This window comes from Corvus hawaiiensis, chromosome 5, assembly GCF_020740725.1.
Source record: "Corvus hawaiiensis isolate bCorHaw1 chromosome 5, bCorHaw1.pri.cur, whole genome shotgun sequence".
Classification (NCBI taxonomy): Eukaryota; Metazoa; Chordata; class Aves; order Passeriformes; family Corvidae; genus Corvus; species Corvus hawaiiensis.
The window spans coordinates 57283659-57307043 of NC_063217.1; the positions used below are offsets into that span (position 1 = coordinate 57283659).

Consider the following 23385-nt stretch of genomic DNA (forward strand, 5'->3'; position numbering starts at 1 on the left):
CAGCCTTAGCAAAAGGTGGCTCAAGGTCTACAGAGCTTCCCCCTCTCCTCCAGAATAATCAGATTTTAAACATACCCTTCAGAGAAATGGTCCAGTCATTAACAGTAACTGTTTCTTATGCGCATCAGTAAAAGATGTAGTGCTACAGAGACTAAATGGGACTTACAGAAAAGAAGCCATAAATCTTTGTCAGCCTCTCAGAAATGAACACTTAATACAACTAGCTTGGAGTACTTCACTTCTCACTCAGCCGAGGTACCAATTATGGCACCACTATGATATATTTTAATCACTGTTGTGTTAATAGCTCCCACGATTTATTTTATCCCCTCTCTGCACTAATGACCTGTGCTCAAAGTCTCATGATTCAAACACTTCCCCCTTCCAGCTGAATAAAGCAATCTTTTGGTTTTCGACCTGTGATACTGCTGACCTACTCAAAGACATATGAAAGGACTTCAGACACTTGGACCTACAGAAAGTTTGGGTCAAAGTACAGTTAAAATGCAGCTAGCAGTCATTTGTTTCCCTTTTCTTGCCCATAATTCTAATAATGTGTTCCCTCGCTTTGCCTCCACCCCACCCCCAGAGGTTTAATTTCCTTATCAGCATTTCAATCCATTCTTTTCATGTTGTAAAAGTCAGTGTAAAACCAACACACTGCTTAGGGCCACAAATAGAGAGCTGCCCACTAAGTCTCCCTCACCACCCCTTGAGTTACTAGTTGGGACTAATTTAACAAGCAGTTTTACAGTCTCAAAGGGGGACACACATTCCATGGTAGCAAGAAGCCTCCTCGCTTCGACAAAACTTGGCCCACCACAACAGAGATATCCTGCAACCCTACATCCTGGGTGTGACACAAACACTTCACTTGGATAACTCTCCCAAAGCAAGGGGATCAGCCACAGTGTGCAAAGTGATTTCGGTAGCCTGGGTTCCTCCAGACAGGATTGAGAGTCACCCAGCAGTGTTAAAGAGAGTAAATCAAAACATCTTGAAGAAATTTCCCCTGTCCTACCTAAGCCAGGTAACGTGCTGCCACAAGAGGGTGATGAAGCCAATTCACAAAAGCAGCAGATGTTTATATCCCAGTCCCTAATCCTCAGGAGCTCACAAAATCCTTCTGACCAGGTTCTGCTGGAACCATTTATCAGACAATCTGGCAATCTCTTTGCTGCTCAGGATCTAAGGAAATAAGAGAAGAAATCACACACACAGCTCTCACATTTGTTTCAACAGCAAGTCAGTAACATGGAAGGCAAATGGATTCTAACTAGTTTTTCACCATCATCTCCTGAGAAACTTATGACAGAAGTCATCCAAGCAAGAGCATATCAGAGACAACTTCTCTTCTACATTAATGACTAAAAATAAACAAACAAGCTTATTTTTCGCTTCTCCCTCAATTTCTATCCCATTGCCTACCTACATTCTTTCTTAATTAGTTTTAGATTTTTTTTTTAAAACATCTTTCCTGCTATCTATCAAGAATATATGAATTTAAAGCAAAAGCAACTTTCAAAACTTTTTTCTTCATGAAGATGCAGTGGGTTCAAGGCACAGCAAATCCCATATCAGTCTTTGGAACACCTGGCTAATGCTTCAAGGAAAATTCCTTTATAAATACCCCAGTGCCCCCTCTGCATGAGAGCAGGTCTCTTGACAGTGTCATGGTTTAATCCCAGACAACAACCGAGCCCCACACAGCTGCTCATTCATTTCCTTCCAAGTGGGAAGGGGGAGATAATTGGAAGGGTAAAAGTGAGAAAACTCATGGGTTGAGATAAAGTCACTTTAATAGGCAAAACAAAAGCTGTGTACATAAGCAAAGCAAAACAAGGAATTCATTCACTGCTTCCCATGGGTGGGCAACTGCTCAGCCATACCCAGGTAAGTAGGGCTCCATCATGTACAATGGTTACTTGGGAAGACAAACACTGTATCACTCTAAAAGTGTCTCCCCCTTCCTTCTTCCCCCAGCTCTGTATGCTGAGCATGATGCCATATGGGATGAAATATCCCTTGGGTCAATTGGGGTCAGCTGTGCTGGCTGTGTCCCCTCCCAGCTCCTTGTGCACCCTCAGCCTCCTCATTGGCAGGGTGAGGTGAGAGGCAGTAGAGGCCTTGGTGCTGTGCAAGTGCTGCTCAGCAGTGACCAAAATACCCCTGAATTAACCACACTGTCTCCAGCACAAACCCATACCAGCTACTGTGAAGAAAACTCACTTTACCCCAGTCAAAACCAGCACACATACCTAAAAGACCCTAATTGTCCTCCACAAGTGGCAAAATCTCCCTCAGAACCAATGTTATCTTTCACAGAGCATTTGACACTGCTGTGACAGCAGGTACCTCCTGGACTCTGAAGCCCTGCAGAGCTTTGATCATGAAGCACCACCATATTCTACATGAACAGGGGCCAATTTCAGGGCTGGATCATGGCAGTGGCTGACTAGGGAATGGTCCCATGAAACACAGCAACACATTTCAATGGGGGATTTCCTTTTTACTCTGTGCCTACAAACTCTGTGCCATATGGAGAGCTGGCAAAAGGGAGAGGACAGATGTCTGGAGACATTATAGTTACTATGTTAACTGAGTGCGAGTTTATTCATCAAAAGGTGATCACCCTTTGTTCTGGTAAGAATTTAACTTTCTTTGCAGCTTTGAGAGGTTGACAGCTAATCACTATTACACAGTTCTCAAAAACTACCAGGTGATTTCCAGCCTGATTAAAAGACCTGAAATACCAAACATTAAGCAAAACCTACAAGAACAGAACTACTAAGAGGTTACAGCAGCAGAAAAGGAGATGAATGGAAGCCCTCTCAGCAGCTACGCAGGCTCTGTGCATGTCTGCACACTCAGGTGGAACACTGGACCAAGCTGGATGTTACAGCAGTGCACAGCTGTATGAGCAAAAAAGTGCTGATACACCAAGAGAAGCTTCTTTTTCTGCATTCACACAAAGGGGAACTTTGGAGCACTTGAACAGGCACCACAAAAACACACTCCTTCTCTTTAAAACAGGGATTTGCATTTTGCGTATGCTATAATAAGAAAACAAAAAACCCACCAGAGAAAACTATTTACTTCCCAACAGTGTTTCACAGAAACAGAGTTCCCATGAGATGTCCTTTGATTCAACCTGGAGTTCATTTCCTGTGGACTAGGAAGAGCATTAAATGACCATGTGGTTCTTGGAAATAAGAGAACAAAGTCATTTAAAAAATCCTTTCCAACATTAAATCTGCTTCTGGAGTTTCCATCCTGTAAGCAACACTTCCTGTGAAGGAGTAGCCATTGGCAGTACAAATCTGCAGTCTCACAAGCTGAAGATGGAAGTTCAAGTGAGAATTCAGCTCAGAGATGGGCACAAAGCCCAAAACTTATCACACTGTTTGGAAGCACACAGAGAAGAAAAATGAAGTCAGCTTCACCCAACATGAAGCTGAGGGGAAGCTACCCCAGCATCATCTTCACCTGAGCACCTGATGGACTGCAACAGTGAAATCATAGGCATTTGGTCTCTGGGAGGAAGAAGTCAACTATCCCTTTTCCCTGGGAAGGTAGGTTCCAGATAGAACTTTGCAACACTACTTAACAACAGAGAAATCTCAGAAAATAGATGATAGAGTAGGTTGGCAAAAGGGGAGGGGAGCTGGTAGCATTTCCCTCAGACTGCCTACCAACACACCTACAATTGAGACATGCTGAGTTGATGGGACAAGGCCAGCTGTATGGTGTTCAACAAGAACAAGTGCCAAGTACTGCGCTGGAGTCACAATAACCCACTGCACCACTACAGGCTTAGGGAGAGAAGCTGGACAGCTGCCCAGTGGAAAAGGACCCGCAGTGTGCTGGTCTACAGCAGCTGAACATGAGCCAGCTGTGCCCAGGGGGCCAAGAAGGCCAATGGAACCTGGCCTGCATCAGCAATAGTGTGGCCAGCAGGACCAGGGCAGTGACTGTCCCCTGTACTGGGCACTGGTGAGGCCCCACCTCAAATCCTGAGTTCAGTTCTGGGTCCCTCACTACACTGAAGTTCTGGAGCATTTCCAGAGAAGGGCAGCAAAGCTGATGAAGGATCTAGAGGGTAAGTCCTACAAGGAGCAGCTGAGAGAGCTGGCTGTTTAGCCTGGGGAAAAGGAGACTGAGGAGAGACCTTACTACTCTCTACAACTTCCTGAAAGGAGGTTGTCACCAGCTGGGGGTTGGTCTCTCCTCCCAGGTAAGAAATGATAGGATGATAGGAAATGGCCTCAAGTTGCATCAGGGGAAGTTTTAGACTGGATATTTGGAAAAATTTCTTCACTGAAATGGCTGTCAAGCATTGGAACAGACTGCCCAGGGAAGTGGAGGAGCCACTGTTCCTTGAGGTATTTAAAAAGAGCTGTAGATGTGGCTCTTCAGGACATGGTTTAGTGGGGGACTTGAAGTGCTACGCTTATGGCTGAACTCCATGTTACATGTATTTTCCAGCCTAACTGATTCCATGACAAAGAGGCTTCTCTTCAGCACAGGACACCTATCCACTACTTTCCCCCAGCTGCTGTTAAAGGGTTATCAACTTTTACCCCGTCCATGGCTGTAGAAGACAGTGCAACAAAAAGGCTGCCTCTGCAGAAACAGTCTTCATTAAGTCAGACAGGTAGGAGGATGCCAAAACCAGATATGTCAGACAGGTAGGAAGATGTACACACACACAAAAAAGACAAAAATATGGAAGAGTCATTCTTTATGTAAGTACCAATGTGTCTTGGCACTTAGGACAATGTAGAAATGATTGCTCCCCTCCTTGGAAGAGTTTATCATTTACAACAGAAGGGGAAAAAAACTTTAAACCATATTCAGGGAAATGAGAGCTGTACAGTTTAAAAGATAAAAATATATAATTTGCCAGTCTATCATCTATTTCTTCTGGCACTTGATGAAATCTCACCTGCCTGCCTGTTTTGTTTGGGTTTTTCTACCAAAATTCAGGTCAGTCACTGCCCCTCATTCACAGTGCCACAGCCACTCTGAAAATACACATCAAAGCATCAGCTGAAAAAGTAAGCTGCCAGACACCCCTGCAATGCAGGTCAGGCACACAAATGTTTTTCTTTTTTTCTTTGCCTGTGTAAAAGGCCATGCTTATTCACCCCAGAACACAAGTCCCAGCCACCTGCAAGGTGGCAGAGAGAGAGATCAACCAAAAGCTGCCATCCCATGGTGTCACCAGAGCTGCTCCCAGCACAGAGGTGGGGAACAACAGGTCACCTCCTGCAGGAGCTCCCTTCAACAGGTGAGGATGGCCAACAACACTGGCACACACACCCTGCTCTCCCCTTCCCCACTGCCAGCCCACACAGCCCAAAGCACACCTGATCTTCCCAAGGCCCTTCACACAAGAGGGTTGTTAAATAGGTGATTCTCTGAAGGAAAGAACTTGGGAGCAAAACAGAGACTATGATAATGAACTAACTGTTCACAAGGGCTTTATCTCCGCAGGGGAGAGATTTGTTGGTTTTAAACTCTCAGCCAGTAGATGATGAAACACCTCTCCCCGGGGTTTGCTGACCGACAGTAAACAGTGTCCATGTACGCCTCCATCTTTTCTTTTTTTTAAGCTCCTCTTATTTTAACACAGGTTTAATGGAAGCTAACACAGACTGCACTTAATGCAGAAACAACAGAGTAACAAATGCAAGACCAAACTTCATGACTTTTCTTGTCTGCTGCAATGCCTCCACTCACCTGTTTATAATATATGCACAGAGAAGCATGAACACGGGACAGGAACAAAAAAAAAACTGCAATATCAGAAGGCAGGTTCCAAGAGCTGGAACCTCTATGCTTGACACTGAGCCAAAATAAAAAATTAGAAAATAAAAGTAGGGCAAATGCTGCCCATGTTACCTTGATTCTCTGTGCTTTCCCCATAGTGCTATCATCCCCTAATGCACTTGAATTGCTTCTGTTTTGCAGACCGTTGCTCTCTAATATTATTGTTCTTTGCCTGAAAAATTGAGATTTTTTTTTTTTTTTAGGGAGAAAAAAATACACTGCCCTCTCTTAAGGACTAACTGGATTATTTTTTTATCTTTAAGTTTTTCCATGTGTGGAGAAGGCAAGATGCCTCCCCTTACCAGAACGCTGATTTTTGGGTTTTTTTGTTCACTTCATAGATCAGAGACAAAATCTGAAGCTGCAATTCACATACAGTAATGGAACTGAAGGAGCTGAGATTTCAAGGAAGATACCAAATATGGAGAGTTTCACAGTGAACTTGCTGGAAAAGGCAATTCTGAAAAGTGGCTTTCAGCAGCTTGTGCTACCAGTAGACACTGCTCTCATATGGAAAGACACAACACCTTTACCCCAGTCACCATCCTTTCAGGAGCACAGGATGAAGAAAGACTCTGAGCTTCTGCAACAAAGCTGGAAGAATCCTTTGCTTGTTTAAGAAGCCGCTCATTAAACTGTGCTCAAGGCCAAAACAGCCAGTAGACCCAACTACCACAAAACTGTCTTAGACAGACAAGGATTTAGCCTTAGCAGACATTCTTTCACCATTTTCAAGTGCTGTGTTATGGCCTCATCCAAACTGCACTCAGCCACAACAGAGAAGTACTCATGGATATTAATAAATGGGGAACTGATGCCTAGCTGCAAACACAAAACATTATCGTGGATATCATACGTTTCCTTAATTAGAATAATAAATGCTAACATAAAAAGTCCTATTTGCAGAGACCAAATTGCTTCTACTATGATTGAAGGAAAACTCTGGAAATCAGGCCGAAACAGAAATGGCCTGCAAGCAGAAGAGCAACGCTGCCTGTGACAGCAAATTACTCATAAACACAGCATTAGAACTTCACCTGTCCCAAATACCCTGTTCTGAAACAAGGTAACTTTTATCATGTTCCTTGGTGAATCTGTTCACACACCTAATTCCACGATAAGCAGGACATCATTTGTTCCCGTGTGAGATCTCTCTCAACCTGTTCCTGCAGGACAACAGCAAATGTGTGCCACAAACCATGGTGTACCACCACAGGTTGTCACAGTAATCTGTCCATGAATGAGGCATCTGTCTAGCTGCAGGTACAGCCTCAGTGAGAAAGCACACTTTAAAGCTCTGAATCAAGAACTGCCATCAGCAAAGGTGGTGTAAATCATAAACCTAATCCTAATCCCCTTCCCTGCAACTCTGTTTCTTTCCCTAGCTTATTTTGGTTACCTGAAAGAGAAGCAGACAGCTCTTCTGTATCTGGCCATCAGCCAGCTGCAGTCTATGTATATTACTAGTAACAAAAGTGCTTTATAAAAATATTATCATTTCACAAAGATAAAAAACCCCACAGATCTAAGTAACAGCCATACAACTTTACTCTTTGTAAACAAAAGCCAAAACCACAAACCTAGAAACAAACAGCATAATATCACATTTCTAAGTCACTTGGGAGAGAAGACGATGAATATTCAAAGCAGGCACACGCTGCTGCCCTATGTCTTGTGCATCCAAAAGGTTTACCTTTTGCTGCAAGTAACCACAGGACCAAAAGCAGCCCTGAGCAACCAGTGGACGAAGCACCTTCAATACAGCACTGAAGTTTCAACACCAAAGATGAGGGGAGAAAAAAACAACCAACGAACCGCAAAGAAACATGCAATCAACCAACCACGAAACCTTCAGAAAAGACAAGATTATTTTTAGAATGTACAAGAGATGTAAGAGCCAGAGAAGCAAGACCCTAGCACTGCCCATCCTCAGACATGCTGCTGGCACAAGGAGTGTTGGAAGCCTAATGCTAATGGAAGAAGAGGGAAAGGATTCCTTGGCAAGGTGTAAAAATTAGAACAACATATTCTTGAGTACAAGAAAGGGTAGGAATAACAGCAATGCTTATGGACTACCTAAAACCCAGGCTACAGGGATCCAGAGAGAAGCAGCTTGGAAAATAAAAGAATTGTGATATGCTGGAGGCTAGAATGAATAAACTAGTCTCTCACAGCTGTAAAAACCAGTAATAGCCAAATCCAAAGTGCCAGGCAAATAATTCTCTATCAATTACATATTATAAAACCAGGCACCAAGGCACACAATGGTTTTGAAGGTGGAAACACAGAAAAAGTTAAGGGACTGACAGCAGACAACAGAGGAAATCAGTGGCTATCAACTGATCCACTATATTACAGCTCCTCTTACTCCACAGACGCCTTGCTTTGAGCTTATTCCTTGTTCAGATTACTTTCCAATATTTCTGCTCCATTTTTAAGCCCCTCACAACACACACACTGCCAAGAGCCTATCGATTTCAACAAAATGGTATGTAGAGCAGGAGGGGAAGATCAGTGCTGCCAGAGCCTCAGCTTTGGGAACCTTCCAGGTGGAAGCACAACTCCACCAGATTTCTTCCTGCTTGTGCCAGTCAGGTTGTTAAGAACCCTGTGTTTGTACCATGTTATAAGGCTCCTCTGAGAGGGGGAAAGACAGGTCAACAGGATCGTTTAATGTGGACTCAACAGCTACAGAAGAGAGCAACCCTGCTGGAAATGGGCCATTGTTGGGAGCGAGTTACGGTCACCATTATTTCAGTCCCCAGAGAGCTCGGCAGGCCAGAATACAAATTAAAAGATTATAAATAGCACCAAGCAAGGGGTTTTGTTACCATGTCTGAGGCAGCACTGTGCTGACCTGCATTCAGGTTTCACCACAAATCTGAAATTTGGCTCAAGCCCCCAAGAAAAGTTCAGGGAAGTGTCAGCACCACCCCAATGATGGCTGTGACTTGGGATAATCTGCTTGCCTTTCTCTCACAGTGCCAGCAGAGTATTTACAACTTCAACTTGAAGCCAGATGTAAACGGATGGTTTTGTACAGTCTTAAGTCCTGACGTTCACAGAAAGCATTCAGAGCAGCAAATCAGAGCTCTCCAAGGGAAGAGAGAGGGCACAAAATCCCAAATCCATACGCACGTTCAAGCTTCAAGCTTGCTTTCTCCAAGGTAAGCTTCACATCCAATTGAAGTGCTTGACACATCCCACCAAAAGTAGAGCTTTCTTCCTACCCTGCTCAGTGATGAGAAGTTGCATAGAATGGGAGGGGCAAGGCAAGGAGCTGGAGTTTGGGAGCCTCTGTTCTGCTTACGCCTCTGCAACTCATCTGTGACATGTCCTTGTCCGACCTCCCTGACATACTTGTGCTAAAGCTTGTGTTTGGTTTAATGTCACTTTTACAAAGGAGAGCATGTTTTAGTTTACTTACAAGCCTCAAATTTACTTCCTGATCCTTCAGAAAAGTACTTGGAACCATCAAGAGAGACTTTGTTGACCATGACTGAAAGAACTTATTTCTGGTTTTGGGTTTTGCAGTCTCAAACCAAAATGTTTTCTCTGGAATAATTTTAGCTGAATGAAGATTTCAATCCTGGCTCTGCCCTAGGCGATATAACATCAGGTTGCCAGAATCTTCAACCTCTAAGAGCTCACAAATTCCATATAAAACAGCTGATAGCAGGACACCAAATAAACACCAGTGACTAATCCTGACTTCACATGAGAGAGGTCATCAGAATAATGGATCATTTTCATGACTGGGCTCTTCACAGTCCTGACTCATTTCAACTATGACAAGCATCAGTATAGCAGCTTTGATTTCATGGTCATGAACCCACCAGTTTCCAGCAAGAGCAAGATGGCTAAAGCCTTATCAGTTTAAAGGTGAGACAAATGCTAAAAACAGACCTCTTAATGCAGTGCTTTCCAGATCAGAGTGGAAAGTTTCTGCTTTTGATATTCCCCTCCGGAGTTTTTTCAGAAGATCTGTGAGAAGTGACTGGTCTGAACAAAAGAATCCTTCACAATTATCTAGAAGCCTTTAGAAAAGGCTGATGTTAAATGTCACATTTTATGCTGCTATCTTGCAGGCCTCAAGGAAGAACAGAGCTTATGTCAGAGTCGGTATTTGTTTTTCCTTCTGCAGAGATGCACACTTCAGTGGGAAAGCTTCTCCCAGAAAAATACATTTCTTAGGCAAGATAGCAATATGAAAAGCAGAATGTTTTGAAGATCCCTCTCCCCCTTTTAATTACAGAGTTTCAATATATCACTTGGGGTAATAAACCAGATTATTCCACCAATATTCAAGCTGATCTGGGTTTAGCACTCAATAGCTCTCCCCAAAACCCACAGGATTCAGAAAATCAAGTTGCTGAATGCAAGCAAAGGCTGCAGAATCTGGCTCAAAGTGAATCTGTAGAAACAGCAGCATCTCATCTCTACAGAAATCATTTGATGGTAACACCACCATCACCACTGGCCATTTTGAGCAGGACAATCTCTGCTTAATGACACCGATGCTCTGGGGGTCATCTTTACTGAGCAAGGATTCAAAACCACCCAATTCTCTGGTGCTGCCACCTCTCCTTCCCCAGCACCTCCAAGGAGTCAGCGTTACTGCACACAGCTGGCTCTATACCTGCCCTCTCCTACTGCTGCCTTCCCACCTAAGCTGCTGACGTCTGTCTAACCTTGCCGACAGGACCCGTGACTAATCTACTGGTTTGCAAACACAACCAGACTTGCAGCTCTTCCCACAGGCATTTACCAGCATATTTTAGGAAATGGCTTGCACAGATGGCAGCAGGTTGCTGGAAAACCGTTTAATCCTCCTCCATGTGCTTTGGAGACACCATTCTTCTTAGAGCTGGCAGCACTGCCTTGATCTGTTGTACCAAGCTACAGATGTATCAGCCTTGGTATTATTAGACAGTGGCAGTTTGCTCCAAGGGGGGAAAAAAACCCCCAAACCAAAAACCCTACAACAAACCATTGGCAAGACACTTTTACTAAGCATTGGTCAGTATGAGCATGCGACTCCCAGCAGCAATACCAGAAAAGCCCCGGGATGAGCAGAGCTGGGATTACACCACAGTGGCAAGGGTTGGTCTGCAGTGATTCCTTCCAGACACACTTCCACAGACAGCAAGGAACACAAAGGATGCTGGAGGAACAGTCATCATATGGCTGCAGCCCATGGCTGCTCCTGCAGCAAACTGTTGCTCATCTAGGGACAAGCCCCAATCTGCCATCACCCCAGCTGGCTTGCGGACAAGGTAGGACTCCTCTGCTCCCCAAACCACCCAACAACCACATGAAGGCCATCAGCTGGACATCTGTGAGGGACTGGACCCCACCCTGCAGTAGGAGCATGCGCAGATTTCCAAAGCCCAATTATTTTCCTTGGCTCAGACAACATGCCACAACATGGCTTGTAATATTTTCCCTCCCTAGGGATGTGTCTCAGCACTTCAAACCAGCAGGAGCTAATAGCAAAATATTGATACCCATTCAAAACTATACTGCAGCTCTTTTTCCCCTGGAGATTCACTATCACTGTCCAAATATATGAAATGCCCCAAAACCAAACAACAAAAACATCTCCTTCCAAGGAGGACATTCACCTGCAAAGCATCCTTCAACATCCTAAATTCAGAGACACAGAGTAAGTGTTGGAGATATTTCAAATACACTTAACCCTTTTTTTAAAAGTATAGCCTGCTCAACACTGCAAAAAACACATTTCTTTCAAGAGGCTCCTCAAGTCATCTGTCTGAGATGCTACACTTGGGCCAAGCCACCCACAGCAGTCTGCCATGAAAAGATGAGAGGATCAGAAAGCAACAGCATAAGGAAGCAGTTATGACAGAATAAAATGTCATGGCACAACCCCTGGACATGTCTTAATTCCCATCTGGAAACAGCAAATTTAATTTTTTTTTTTCAATTTAACCAAATAGCCTTCCTGCCCTAAAAAGTCAGAGGGCCCAGCAGAGACGACGACATGCACTGGGCACTCAGATGACACACCCTCTAGATAGAGAAGTGCCTGTGTATGAGAGCACATCTGGCTGAGCTTCCTAGCTATGGACTGCAGCCAAAAAAAGTTTTGCAAATTTCAATGCAGTTACAGAAAAAAAAATTTCTAACAAAGAGAAGAGGGGTAAATGGAGCAAAGGTTACATTAAAAGTGTTGTGTTAGAAGACAGGCTTTTGTCTCCAGTCAGACCTGTCCTATTCATTACTCATGTCTGGTGGAACATCCAGTGATGGCAGAGGATTTAGGATAGGGCCCATATATTAGAGTGATTTTGTCAGCTTTTAAAGTGAAAAAAAAATGCACATAACTTGTTTCAATTTCTAGGCTTTAAATAAGATAAACCCCATACTTCCAAAAATGCAGGAGCCTCAAGGCACAGACATATTTCTGTCAAAAGTGCAACTATCACATGTCTGCATACCTGCAGGATGCTTAATCAACCTGACTCAAGTGCCAGAAATTGTGACAAGGGAGCCTTGTCCCACCACAGCTTCACTGCTATTGCTGCCATGATAGACTTGATGAAAAGTAGGTCTCACACTGCAATTGTAATTACCATTTACAGTACTAGTATGTTTGTACTTCGCCGACTTTAAATATGCTTTAAGCTGACACAGAATAAATCTTCCTAACTAATCCCACCTTTAAAGGTGTTTAAGTGATGGAGAAGCCTCATTTTCGATTATTTTTAGTGGAGCTACCAGTCCTGACAGGCATGCAGCCACAAACTGAAGGTGTGAGGGGCTTTGTCTCCTCTGAAGGCAAAGACATCAGATTCTCTGCTGAAGTGCCTGCAGCCACTGCCATTTTCTGCTCAGAGCTCACCTTCATGTGCTGGTCCAAGGGCTACAATGCCCCCAGGACAGAGCTGGCAACTCCAGCCACTGCCACCAAAGAGATAAAAAGAGAGATCTTCTTTATAACCCATACAACAAACTCACAAAAATTCATGTTAAAAAAAGAGAGGAAATTAAAAAACTCAGGCTGGTTCCTAGATTACCTAGGCAGCAACCAGGAAGCTGCTTCAGGTACCTTAGTGATACATCATTGGGAGCTAATTATCTTCTGCAATTTCCTGCCTTCTTAGTGTTAAAAAGCATTCCACTTTGGGCTAAGAATGTGACATCGTACTGGAGATGTCAATCTCCATGCTGTATAGTCAGTGGTGACAGATTTTATAGTACCACCTCGTACCCCTGCTCACACACAGTGCCTCAGGCTCAGCTCTCCTACAGCACCACTTATTTTTTAATAGAAGATTCTTGCATTTTTTTTGTTGTCAGTATTTGATGCACAGTCAGGTCACAAAGATTAATCTGATAATTTGATTTTCATGATTGCTTATCTCCTTATAAGCAGCTTTTTCCTCCACCTTTCATGATAGCAGTTATTTCCCAGCCCTGCCCTTAATTCATCACATCGAATTTGATCTCTTTTGTCAAACTCTGACAAGTTGAGAGTAAAGTCAGAAATGAGCACTGCCTTGCTGCACATCAGCTAAGCTTAGGGACAGCAGAGATGGAGAACTGACAGTCTGTCTTGAAATTAGCTCCAGAGTCAGCCCATGGCCACAGGAAGACATCTCAAGCTACACAGAGAGAAGCCCACATTAGCTGGTTGTCCTGACTCCCTTCTCGTGGCACTGGTGAAAGGGTGATGAGAAGAAACAAATGCAACCACCTGCTCTCTAAAAAGAGAAAGTCCTCTTCTTTGTCTTTCCACCTCCCTGCTTCAGAGCCTAAAGGGATGCTGCTTCCAATACCACCTCGCTGTGCCGTGCCTTCGAAGTGCCACTGAACCCTCGCTCCAGTGACAAAAGAAGAAATTGCCAGCAGGGATTATAGCGCAGACAGCAGTGGCCACAAACAACCTAATTTTCCCCAGAGGCAGGCTGTGTACGCTTTTTGTTGTTCAGAGCCATCTGCAAGGAACTGGATATTTGCAAATAAAAGGAGATTAGGACAAGACGTTAATCCAGCATCTGCTGCTCATTCATGCTGTCCCCTGAAAGAGAGCCCAGATACAACATCTTTAAGTCATAACACTCAGTTCTGAGCTGCTGGTAAATAAAATAAAATAAATAAATAAATAAAAAAGATAGAAATTAATAGACACACTAAGTTGTGGTATTACTTTTCATACCAACTAAGCCCTAGGATGGCAGAAACACGTGGAGCTGTTAAGGAAACAAAGTGAGATTCCCTTTGAGGAAGAGCAGCTTTCCCATGGCTGTGCCCACCCAAGCAGAGAAGACATAGTATGTGCAGGACCAGGGTGGAAGCAGAAATGGCAACAGCTTGTCCAGAAACCCTTGTTTTTAGAGAGGCCTCATTTCTTGAGGCCTACCAAAACAGCACAACAGTGCTACTGTTCCCAGAGTTGGATGGCAAAGACTCCTGCTACCCTTGGGAATCATTTCCACTATTGGAAGGGTGCAGCAGAAAATGGCATCCACAGCCTTTACAAAAAGCTCTGCTCTGTGCACTACTACACAAGAGAGCAAGGGCACCAACCCAGCAAGCTCACTGCTACTTTTTGTTTTCTTCATATTCACAGTAACTATGAGGCTGTCAGTGCTGCTTTTCTGAAAGAGAAAAAGACAAAAAATAATTTAAGCTTGGGGGAAAACATCCAGTTTAGAAACACAGATGAAAAGCATTTCATCTCTGCATATTGTCTGTTTTTCTACCAGCAGCCACTTTTCACAGAGGATTTTGCCTAACAGAACTGATAACCACTCACCGCCGCTCAGATTTTGGGTTTGATACCTTTCAGATGTAGCTGGCGCATTTGGCGTTCAAAGGCATCGCACACGTGGCACCACCTGCATCCTATGCCTTGGGAATCCAGAGCACATTTCACATTACAAACACTGACTGTCTACCACTGCCATCTGATGCTTTCTGTTCAGCTTTTTTTTCAGCTTAATTTCATTTACTTTAAGATGGAAAAGAGATGGTTCATTAGAGGCACTCCCACAACCTACTTAAAAGCACTGATAAGCTGACAGACATTTTCATAGGTTCAGGTTTCATCACTTTACCTCAAGTTGCAGCTTTTTTGCAGATAGCAACAAGCCAGCCCAGTAGGAGCTGCCTTACAATGCCTACCCCACCACCCTATCCCTACCCACAGCACCTCTGCAACCTGGAGTATTTCTACCTTACTAGTGCAGGAGCATCCTGTGCTCAGCAAACCAAACCTTCCTGCCACCAGCATTCATTTCAGTTACATCTGGGGGGGAAAAAAAAAATCTATTTCATTTTCAAGTGAAAAATTCAGGTCAATTTTCAGACAAGAGACCGGGACAGTTAGGAAAGACACTCAGGCAGTACCCTCAGAGGAAACACTCCTTAGTAATTTCTGGAAGAGACTTGAAGGGGGGATTTTAAGAATATGAGTTTCAAACACGTGGATGAGCTGATAGTTGGTGTTAGTCAGTCCCACCACTGCACACCAATTAGGGGAAGGGCACAGAGACAGCCTAATGGGGTGGCCAGCTGGTGACACACAGTGGGGAGACACACCTGATAGTCACGGGAGCAGCTTGGGAGCAGGAGGTAGCTTACTTCAGCCTCGTATGGACACCTCCTCCGAGATGACTACTAAGTGAGTTGGCTGCAATTCCTGGAAGAACTGCCCTCCATGACAAACAACCATTTCCCACCTCCTTCTTCCAGTGCTGTGAAACCAGCCTAAGCATCACTCCCCACCCAAGCAACCTTTCGGATCCAAGTGGCATTAAAGCCACCCTTGTGTTGTCATGCCATTAGTTTAAATCAGTGTTACAGCCAGTTCCCCGATCAATGAAATGCAGAAACATGACTGCAGGAAGGAATTAGCAGCTATAATCCCATGATTACATAAATCCCTTTGGTCAATCAGTTATTAATGGCTGTTATATTTATTGGGGTTTATAGCAGACCTACAAACCTGAGCCATTAGAAGTAGACACCAAAAAGGACACTGTAAAAAAGCTGTTTGATTACTGACTCCTCACAGCAAGTACTGACAGAATACAAATTTGGCTCGCTCTCCCTCCTGTTAGTGAGCCTGCTAATGAGCTTGCCAATTAAGAGCCAATCTGAAGACCTTGAAGGGGAAGCTGTCAAGAACATGAACTCCCCATGCCTCTGAGGAGCAGCTGCAGAACTTGTGTCAAGGGCCACCTTCAGTGCTTCTTGCTGACGCCACCCACTAATGCCTTTATCTCCCACAACTCATCCCCCTCACCCAGGAAATACAAACACTCGTCACACACACATATTATGGCTTCTAAGGCATGGACATTGAAAACAAACACATGCTGAAGAGTAAAAATCCCTCCCCAGTTCCTGATCATTGCAGAGGTTTTACTGGGTCAAACGCTAGAACTACTGTGAAAGTACAAAAGGTTTAAAATAATAATAGTAATGAGAAGAGTCACTAATTACATATCATAATGTCTAATTATTTTGGGATGCATTTTGTATTTTTGCACATGTGCATTTCTATTTAAAGAATCAAGGACAGCTTAAGCAAGAGAATTTGGGCTCCTAGCTCCCTTTGGATATTTCTATGCATGTTCTTCCCCTCATAAGCAATGAGCTTAATACAGTTAGTGAAAGGAAAGGCAAAAGCATAAATCCTACACCAGTCCAAAATCTCTGGAAACAAAACTTTATAACTTTCAGTGGCAGGGACATATATGATCCAGTTCAGTCACAGCAAAACCATGGCACAATGGGACAGGGTGCAAGCATACGAGAGGGCTGCAAGCATCACACATTTGTCAAATCTTTATCTCCAGTACACCCCTTTGACTACCTTGGTCTGTCTTTTAAGCAATCTCATTTCAGATCCACTCAATGCTCATTACTCCGTACTTTTCTTCCTGTCCAGCCTTGAGAAGGTAACTAACAGTGGCATTTCCAACAGAGAGCTGCGACCAACACAGTTCCCCCCTGAAGTAACCCCCAGTGACTGCTCATAGAAGTCAAATTTTATTGCAACATTCATGTTCAAGGGACTGTCAGGAAGCAAACAGGAGCAGGACTCCTGGCCCAGGTTTTCTTCTGGATTTTTCTGTCCCCCATTTAATTCATCACACCACACGATGAGTAACCCTCTGGAAGTAACCTTTAGCAGAAAGCTCTGTTACCTAAATAAAGAAATGCCATAGTTTCTCTGAAACAGTATCATTCTGCTGAAACTAATTATGAGAAAGCTGGTGCTTAATGAAAGTTTGCTTTAATATGACTTATACTATTCATAAGTTTGCTTTGGACAGCATCCAGGTTTTTTAAATAAAATATTAGCAGTCTGTTAGCCTATCAAACAAACCTAAGCATGTCAAGTTAGTATTTTAATAGTGTTTTTTCTTCTCCTCCCAGCCTAGGTTTGGCTTCCTAATTGCCTTGCTGCTTTAAAGTCAGTAAACTCAAAAGTCTGAGAAGAAGATGTCACACTTTAATGGTTTAGGAGTGCATGCTTTGTCTGGGTGATTGATGGATCAAATGTGTGCTGAGGAATGCCGCAATGTTTCTTTCATCATTTCTGCTTCTCACGAGGCTGAGAACTGGACTATCACTAAACTTCTTCGCTGCTAGCAACAACAATAAAATTCTCATTCATTATAAATGTAAAATCCACCCTGGCGTCCTGAAGGGCTGTTATTGAGCTGACATTACTGTGCGAGCACCGACCAAGGTGTACATGCGAATTTATCACCTAGGATGCAGCTGAATCCACGTACCAGGCATGCTGGGCTCTCTCTGGCTCATTACACTCCTTTCCTGGTTATTGCCAGCCCCAACCTGTTTGGTGAATGAGATATGGAAGAGCTGCACAGACACAGCAGCAAAAGGTCCTTCAGAAACACAGGTGATAAATAGGGTAACATTCACAGGTGACCAGCAAGGAAAGACCGAGGTGTTAATCGAGAGTTGCACATCTGACAAAAGGCACAAATGTAGATGGAGAGCCCTTATTAAAGCAATATTAAATAATTTTCAGAGTGCTTCTCAACTGTAATTATTTATTTTCAGTCCTGCCTAATCGAGTGAAGGACTGCAACGTTTCTGATCTCAAGATGAGGGCTGAAAGGTAGAAAAGGCTTCCAAATAATGAGTGGGCTCTCCAAAGTGCTACACACATATTCACACACCTCTATCAAATCTTCTAGTGCAAGAACAGGTATTTCTGACTGCAGGCCCTGCCAGTGGGATGTGAAAGTCAGGCAGGTTCTCTAAAGCGCTGACATCACATTTATTGAAGGTTTTACATATACAGCTTAGTTAACAAATCCGCTGACGACGCACAAGCCGGAATAAAAGCCTGCTCCCTCTCCAGAGCAGGGTGGCTCTCCCAGATTAAAGGTGAGTAGAAAGGTATTGAAGCTCCCTGAGGTCAGGTAAGGGGGCTGGAACAAATGTAGATACCATTAGAGCAAATCTGCCCAGAGTGTCCCAGAAAAAGAGGACTGCTAGAAATCTCTTGGGATGAGGAGTCCAATGCGCTCAAAGCATAAGCAGTCAGAGGAAGAATGGGGCAGGAGGGATCAAGAGCACTGCCAATATCCTCGGGCCTTGAAATAGTAGAGGATTTGTTAAATCCCAGGGAGCAGCCCTGGCTGTATTTGGCAAAGGAGGATAAAGCAAAGCCCTGGCAGCGCTGGCAAGTCTGGAGGGAGTGGTAGTCCCCTTCCTCTCCCCATATCTGGGGAACCAACTCAAGGTGACAAGCAGGGCTGAGTAGCCGGGTACCCCAACATTTTTGCGCTCTCTCAAGGAGCCACTGGCCTGCCCACAGCTGAGGCACCAGGGCTTTCAGCACGACCCAACTTGCACTTCAGTCCCTGCACAGTCTCTGTTTCTCATGCTGGTCAGGCATTTGTCTTCACTCCTCATCCCCACAGCTCCTTCAAAGTCCCTTGCAAACTTAAATGGGGCTGCTGGGTACTTCATTCAATAAAATCCTTCCTGCCCTGCCTCAAATGAACATCTTTTCATTGCAGTAGCTGTATCTCTTTTTCGTCTTCTTTTTTTTCTTTTTCTCCCCATACTATCCACACAAAATGAAAAAGGTGCCGTGCTTTATCCAGTCTCGTGCTGACTGCATTACATACCAGCAGCGAGGTGGACTCAACAGGCACCAGCTGTGATTTCTCCTCTGCTCTCTACACTTCTAACTTGCACCAACACTCTTGTGTATCTTTGCATTTTAGGCATACCTCTGAGACTGCTCATTTATCTAGAAATCATCCTCACCATAATGACAAGCCAGGAATGCCATTTTTCCTCCCTTGCTCTACAGACGAGCAGAGAAAATGAGGCAGTGGCAACACTGAATAGGCAAGGACATGCCTCAACTTGGCCTTAGGAAGAGTCAAGCCCAGGGCCACCCAAAAGCACAGTCCCCCTTCTCATTTAGGGGCTATGGAGATCAATCCCACCTGTGTCCACACTGCAGCACTGATGACATTTCACTCGACAAGCTGCAAGTATAGCAGGGATTCAGCCACATCCAAGGAGAGCTTTGCTGCCTGGCCACACCCAGGGCCATTTGCAGGATAGTTGTTCCTTCCTTTGTTGCCCATCTCTTTTCTTCAAACCTTCCTGGCGTTGTTTTCCTTCCCCATCCCCTGGCAGGGATGCTGAATGCTGATGAGACAATACTTGATCCATCTTCAAGCACTTATTTTCGGGCAATTAACTTGGCATCATAGAAGCACTTAAGAAACCTGGCTTTCCGGAGTGGGAGACAACTGACTAAAAAGCTAAGCAAAGTAGTAAATTATTGTCAAATGACTAAAAAAGAACAGGAAAGGGGGGGAAAGAAACCAACACTTTGATAGAAAACGCTTGCTGCTGTCAGGCCAAATCTGAGATCTGACCAAAAAAAAGCCAATCTAACACTTTCAGCAACCATTAGTGAGAGTCCAATACTGGCCACTATCAACTGTGTCTAAAACAATTGAGTTTTGCCATTCAAAGGTGGATGCTTTCTTTTCTGACATCTCCTGATTGTATGTCATCAATTCATCCTTGGAAAAATTAGCCCAGGCAAAGCATCTAGCTATCTATTTAGATAGAACACATTACTCTAATGTTCCAAAGGCTAACCAATCACCATGTGGTCTTTCATCACTAACTGTGCTTGCTATGATAATTCTTTTCTATATTCAGAAGCAATTATTTACACATTATCAACATTTTACTGATTTACCTGCTCTTGAATTCAGTTGGGGGGGGGGCGGCAGAACTACAAACAGTCAATTCAATTTTTCATAAACCAGAAATTTCCAAGTCTTCCTTTGTGGTGTTATTTTCCCTGTCCCCAAAGTGATACTTCAAAGATGCATTTGCCTTTCATCCCTTAGATGCCAACATCAGGAATGGGGCATGAAAAAAGTCAGTCTGGCACTGCCCAAGCAGTCCCTCTGCTGGGCACCTGAGTATTCCCTCATATTCCCTACCTGGCTTTGGGAACAGTGGGGATTTTTTGTAGATCAGAAAGCATGTTGGTTTTGCAGACACAGCTTCAGATTTAAAGTGAATAAATAAGTATCAGTCTTCCCATGCATACTTTACAGCTACCTTCTGCATTTTTCAGTGGATCTCACAGCAGATCCCTACAGCTAAAAGGGGCCTACAGACACCTGCATAATAAGCTGTCCTTTAAGGGAAAAAAAAAAAAAGAAAGAAAGGGAAAAAAAAAAGCTTTTCAACTTGTAGTTTATCCTAGTGGCTATTCCAGCTACCTCCTCACCTTGTATGTGTACTGCTGCTGCCAGTGAGCCATGTCCTGGAGCCAGAACTCCAGTGAAATACACTGCTCTGCAGGCACAGGGGCTGGGGCTGCCTTCAGGAACAAATGGGAAGAACGTAGGGACAGGCAAATAAGAAAATAAATTGCCCTATTACCCATGCTTTCAAAACCCAAATTAAAAATGTTTCCTTTTGCCTCACTTAATTGACATAATGATGTAAAACACCAACATATGAAAATCCACAAGGTGCATACAGAAAAACCTGACCTGCCACCCTTCTATCTGCCAACTCATACAAAGAAGCAGAGATTTCAGACACCCAGACTTACTCCTATTAAATATTCAGTGTTATAAATCAAGCCCTCCCACCTTATATAAACACATCACAGCTCTTGCACAATAACATCCTGCTTGCATACATTTACATTATTCCCTCAAATGAAAAAAAATTATTCCATGAAACATTATCTGCACAATCCTCTTAGAAGAGTTTAAAAGAAACAGAACCTAAAATAAAGGCAGACAATATCCTTAAGAGGAAATACCTTTAAGACAGATAATTCAGGTGGGACATACAGCACTTCCAGGGATCAGGGGCAGACTTGAAGTCACAACCTCTAATGTAACTTACAACACACCCGAAGTCAGGGCATGCAAGAGATGGAGACCAAGCCAAACAGCTCTTCTTTCCAACCTGGTTGTTTCTTTCTACAAATAAACACTGTACTACCACCTGGTATGAGCTGGTGTCACTGCAGAGACACAACAGGAACAAAACAAAACAAAACAAAACAGAAAAAAAAAGAAAAGGAAAAGTACCTGGCTTGATGTCTTCACCAAGAAATTAATTTTATTGGTAAACATAAACACTTAAATCAAAACTGAATTTTCAGTTGCACACTAAGCAGATGAACAGCGTTCAGGAGGCACTATTACACCCTTCACCACCTTCTTGCAGCTGCAGCCCTATCAGATACACCTGTGTGCACTGGGCTTCAAGGGCACCAAACCATGACAGGGACCATTGCAAGCTGCCCCAGTCCTGCTTCCCAGAGTACCCAACACACCAGTTCTGCTGCTGTGAAACACTTCATAACTACAGCAGGATGGCCAGGGTTTATCCATCAGTTTTAAATGCTGGAAAATAAAAATAACTTACTCTCCTGGACTTCCCTTACACTTGTGGGCATGTTGTCATCTTTTTTTTTTAACTGGGAACACCACACACTTCAGCCACAAGAGCATCAAGGGAAACCACAAGCTACTTTTAAGCATCTATTATCTCTTGATTCAAATGGCCATCCTAGGCTTGATATGCCATTGTCTTCAATCACCACCTACAGTGGATGCCTAGCCCAGAGCACTAAGATAGGACAACCCTTTAGCCATAGCCCTCCACATGCTTTCCCAGACTCAAGCAATCCAGGGACCTGAAATTAAGCAACAGAGTTCTGCATGGAGGTCTTTCCAAAACTAACCGTCTTCATTAGCACCAACTCAGCTGCAAAAATATTTGTCAAGGCTGCATAAATGCCAAATGGGCCCTGCAAGCACACAGGTTTTGTTAAGAGAACCAGAGATAACTGAAAGGTAGGGTGGGCTTTTCCCCTCCACTGTTCCGGTTTTCTTGGCCTTTCCACCCTCCCCTCTAAGTACAAAAGCTGGCAGCAATTTACAACAACTTACTGTGTAGAAGGTATGCATGAGCATACCTATATACCTATGAGCATGCACACAAACTGGACAACTCAGTACATTTCTCTTGGGGAAAGAATCCCACTGCAAGGGGCTGTACTCAGTCCTTGTTGGTCAAAATGGGACATTTGCTAATCACAGTCTTAGGCAAAAGATTACATCCCAGATGTTTCTCTAGAAAGAACACAGGAACCATTATATTCCAAAAGAGAACCAAGTTTGGAAATGCTTTAATATCCCTGTCCTGGAGGCCCAGATAGCACCAGCCTGTAGACTGGAGCCCCTCTGTGTACCAACTCTACCTTACCATTGCCCCAGGCAGGGAAAAAGGGATTTTAGGCCTGGTCTTTAGCACTTCAGGACTTTAAAACAAGCACCGTTCAGGAAAGCAGCACAAGAGAGTTTACCTTGTGATATTTACACCATTCAGGTATGCAATCACCCTACAAACTCCCCTCCTTTGTGTGTCCAAAAGGACAGCTCTCTCAACTTTCCATCATGGGTTTGCCATACGACTAAGCATGCAAATATTTCTTTACCTCCCTTCAAGTCCAACAGACAACACTAAGCCATGCTTTTCTCTCTTCTCTGCTCACATCTATCTGGATGAACCAGCAGCATGGTCTGTGCTGACACATGCAATTCTCAAACTTGTTACACAGAGAAGAGACACACTCCATCTCATTAATTCATGGTTTCTACCTGCTCAGAGAGATGCATTTTGTCAAAGCCCAAGCTGAAGTGACTCAATCTGCAGTAGGAAAGACCACTGACAATACAAAACTCTTTGCTGGCAAAACCAAATGAAATGGAGCACAGAAGGACATAAATCCACAGCGCGTCAGAGCAGGATTAAAAACACCACTTGCCTTCCCCACAGGCTTTGTAACCCTCATGAGCCTGAGAGGGATGGATTTCGGCATGTTAAGATCCTAAGAGAATACTGAAAGAAATGGCATGCTGTGGGTGGTTATATGATCTTCTGGTTTACCAAAGTATTTTGCAAACTCCCCCAAACCTTTCATGGCAGATCAATGAAGATTACTATGGCCATCCACACTTTGTTGGG

The 23385-nt window shown here is 43.8% G+C and overlaps 1 protein-coding gene across 26 annotated transcripts in view; it reads right to left on the minus strand.

The window, feature by feature from the left end:
• ADGRL3 (adhesion G protein-coupled receptor L3) overlaps positions 1 to 23385 on the minus strand; it is a 489712-nt gene that overhangs the window by 329937 nt on the left and 136390 nt on the right. The window contains exon 3 of one of the 26 annotated variants that reach the window (XM_048303570.1): positions 1022 to 1188. The exons of the other annotated variants lie outside the window; for them this stretch is intronic. The gene's annotated coding sequence lies outside the window, so the exon portion shown is untranslated. The remainder of the gene's footprint in view (positions 1 to 1021; positions 1189 to 23385) is intronic. 26 annotated transcript variants of the gene reach the window in all.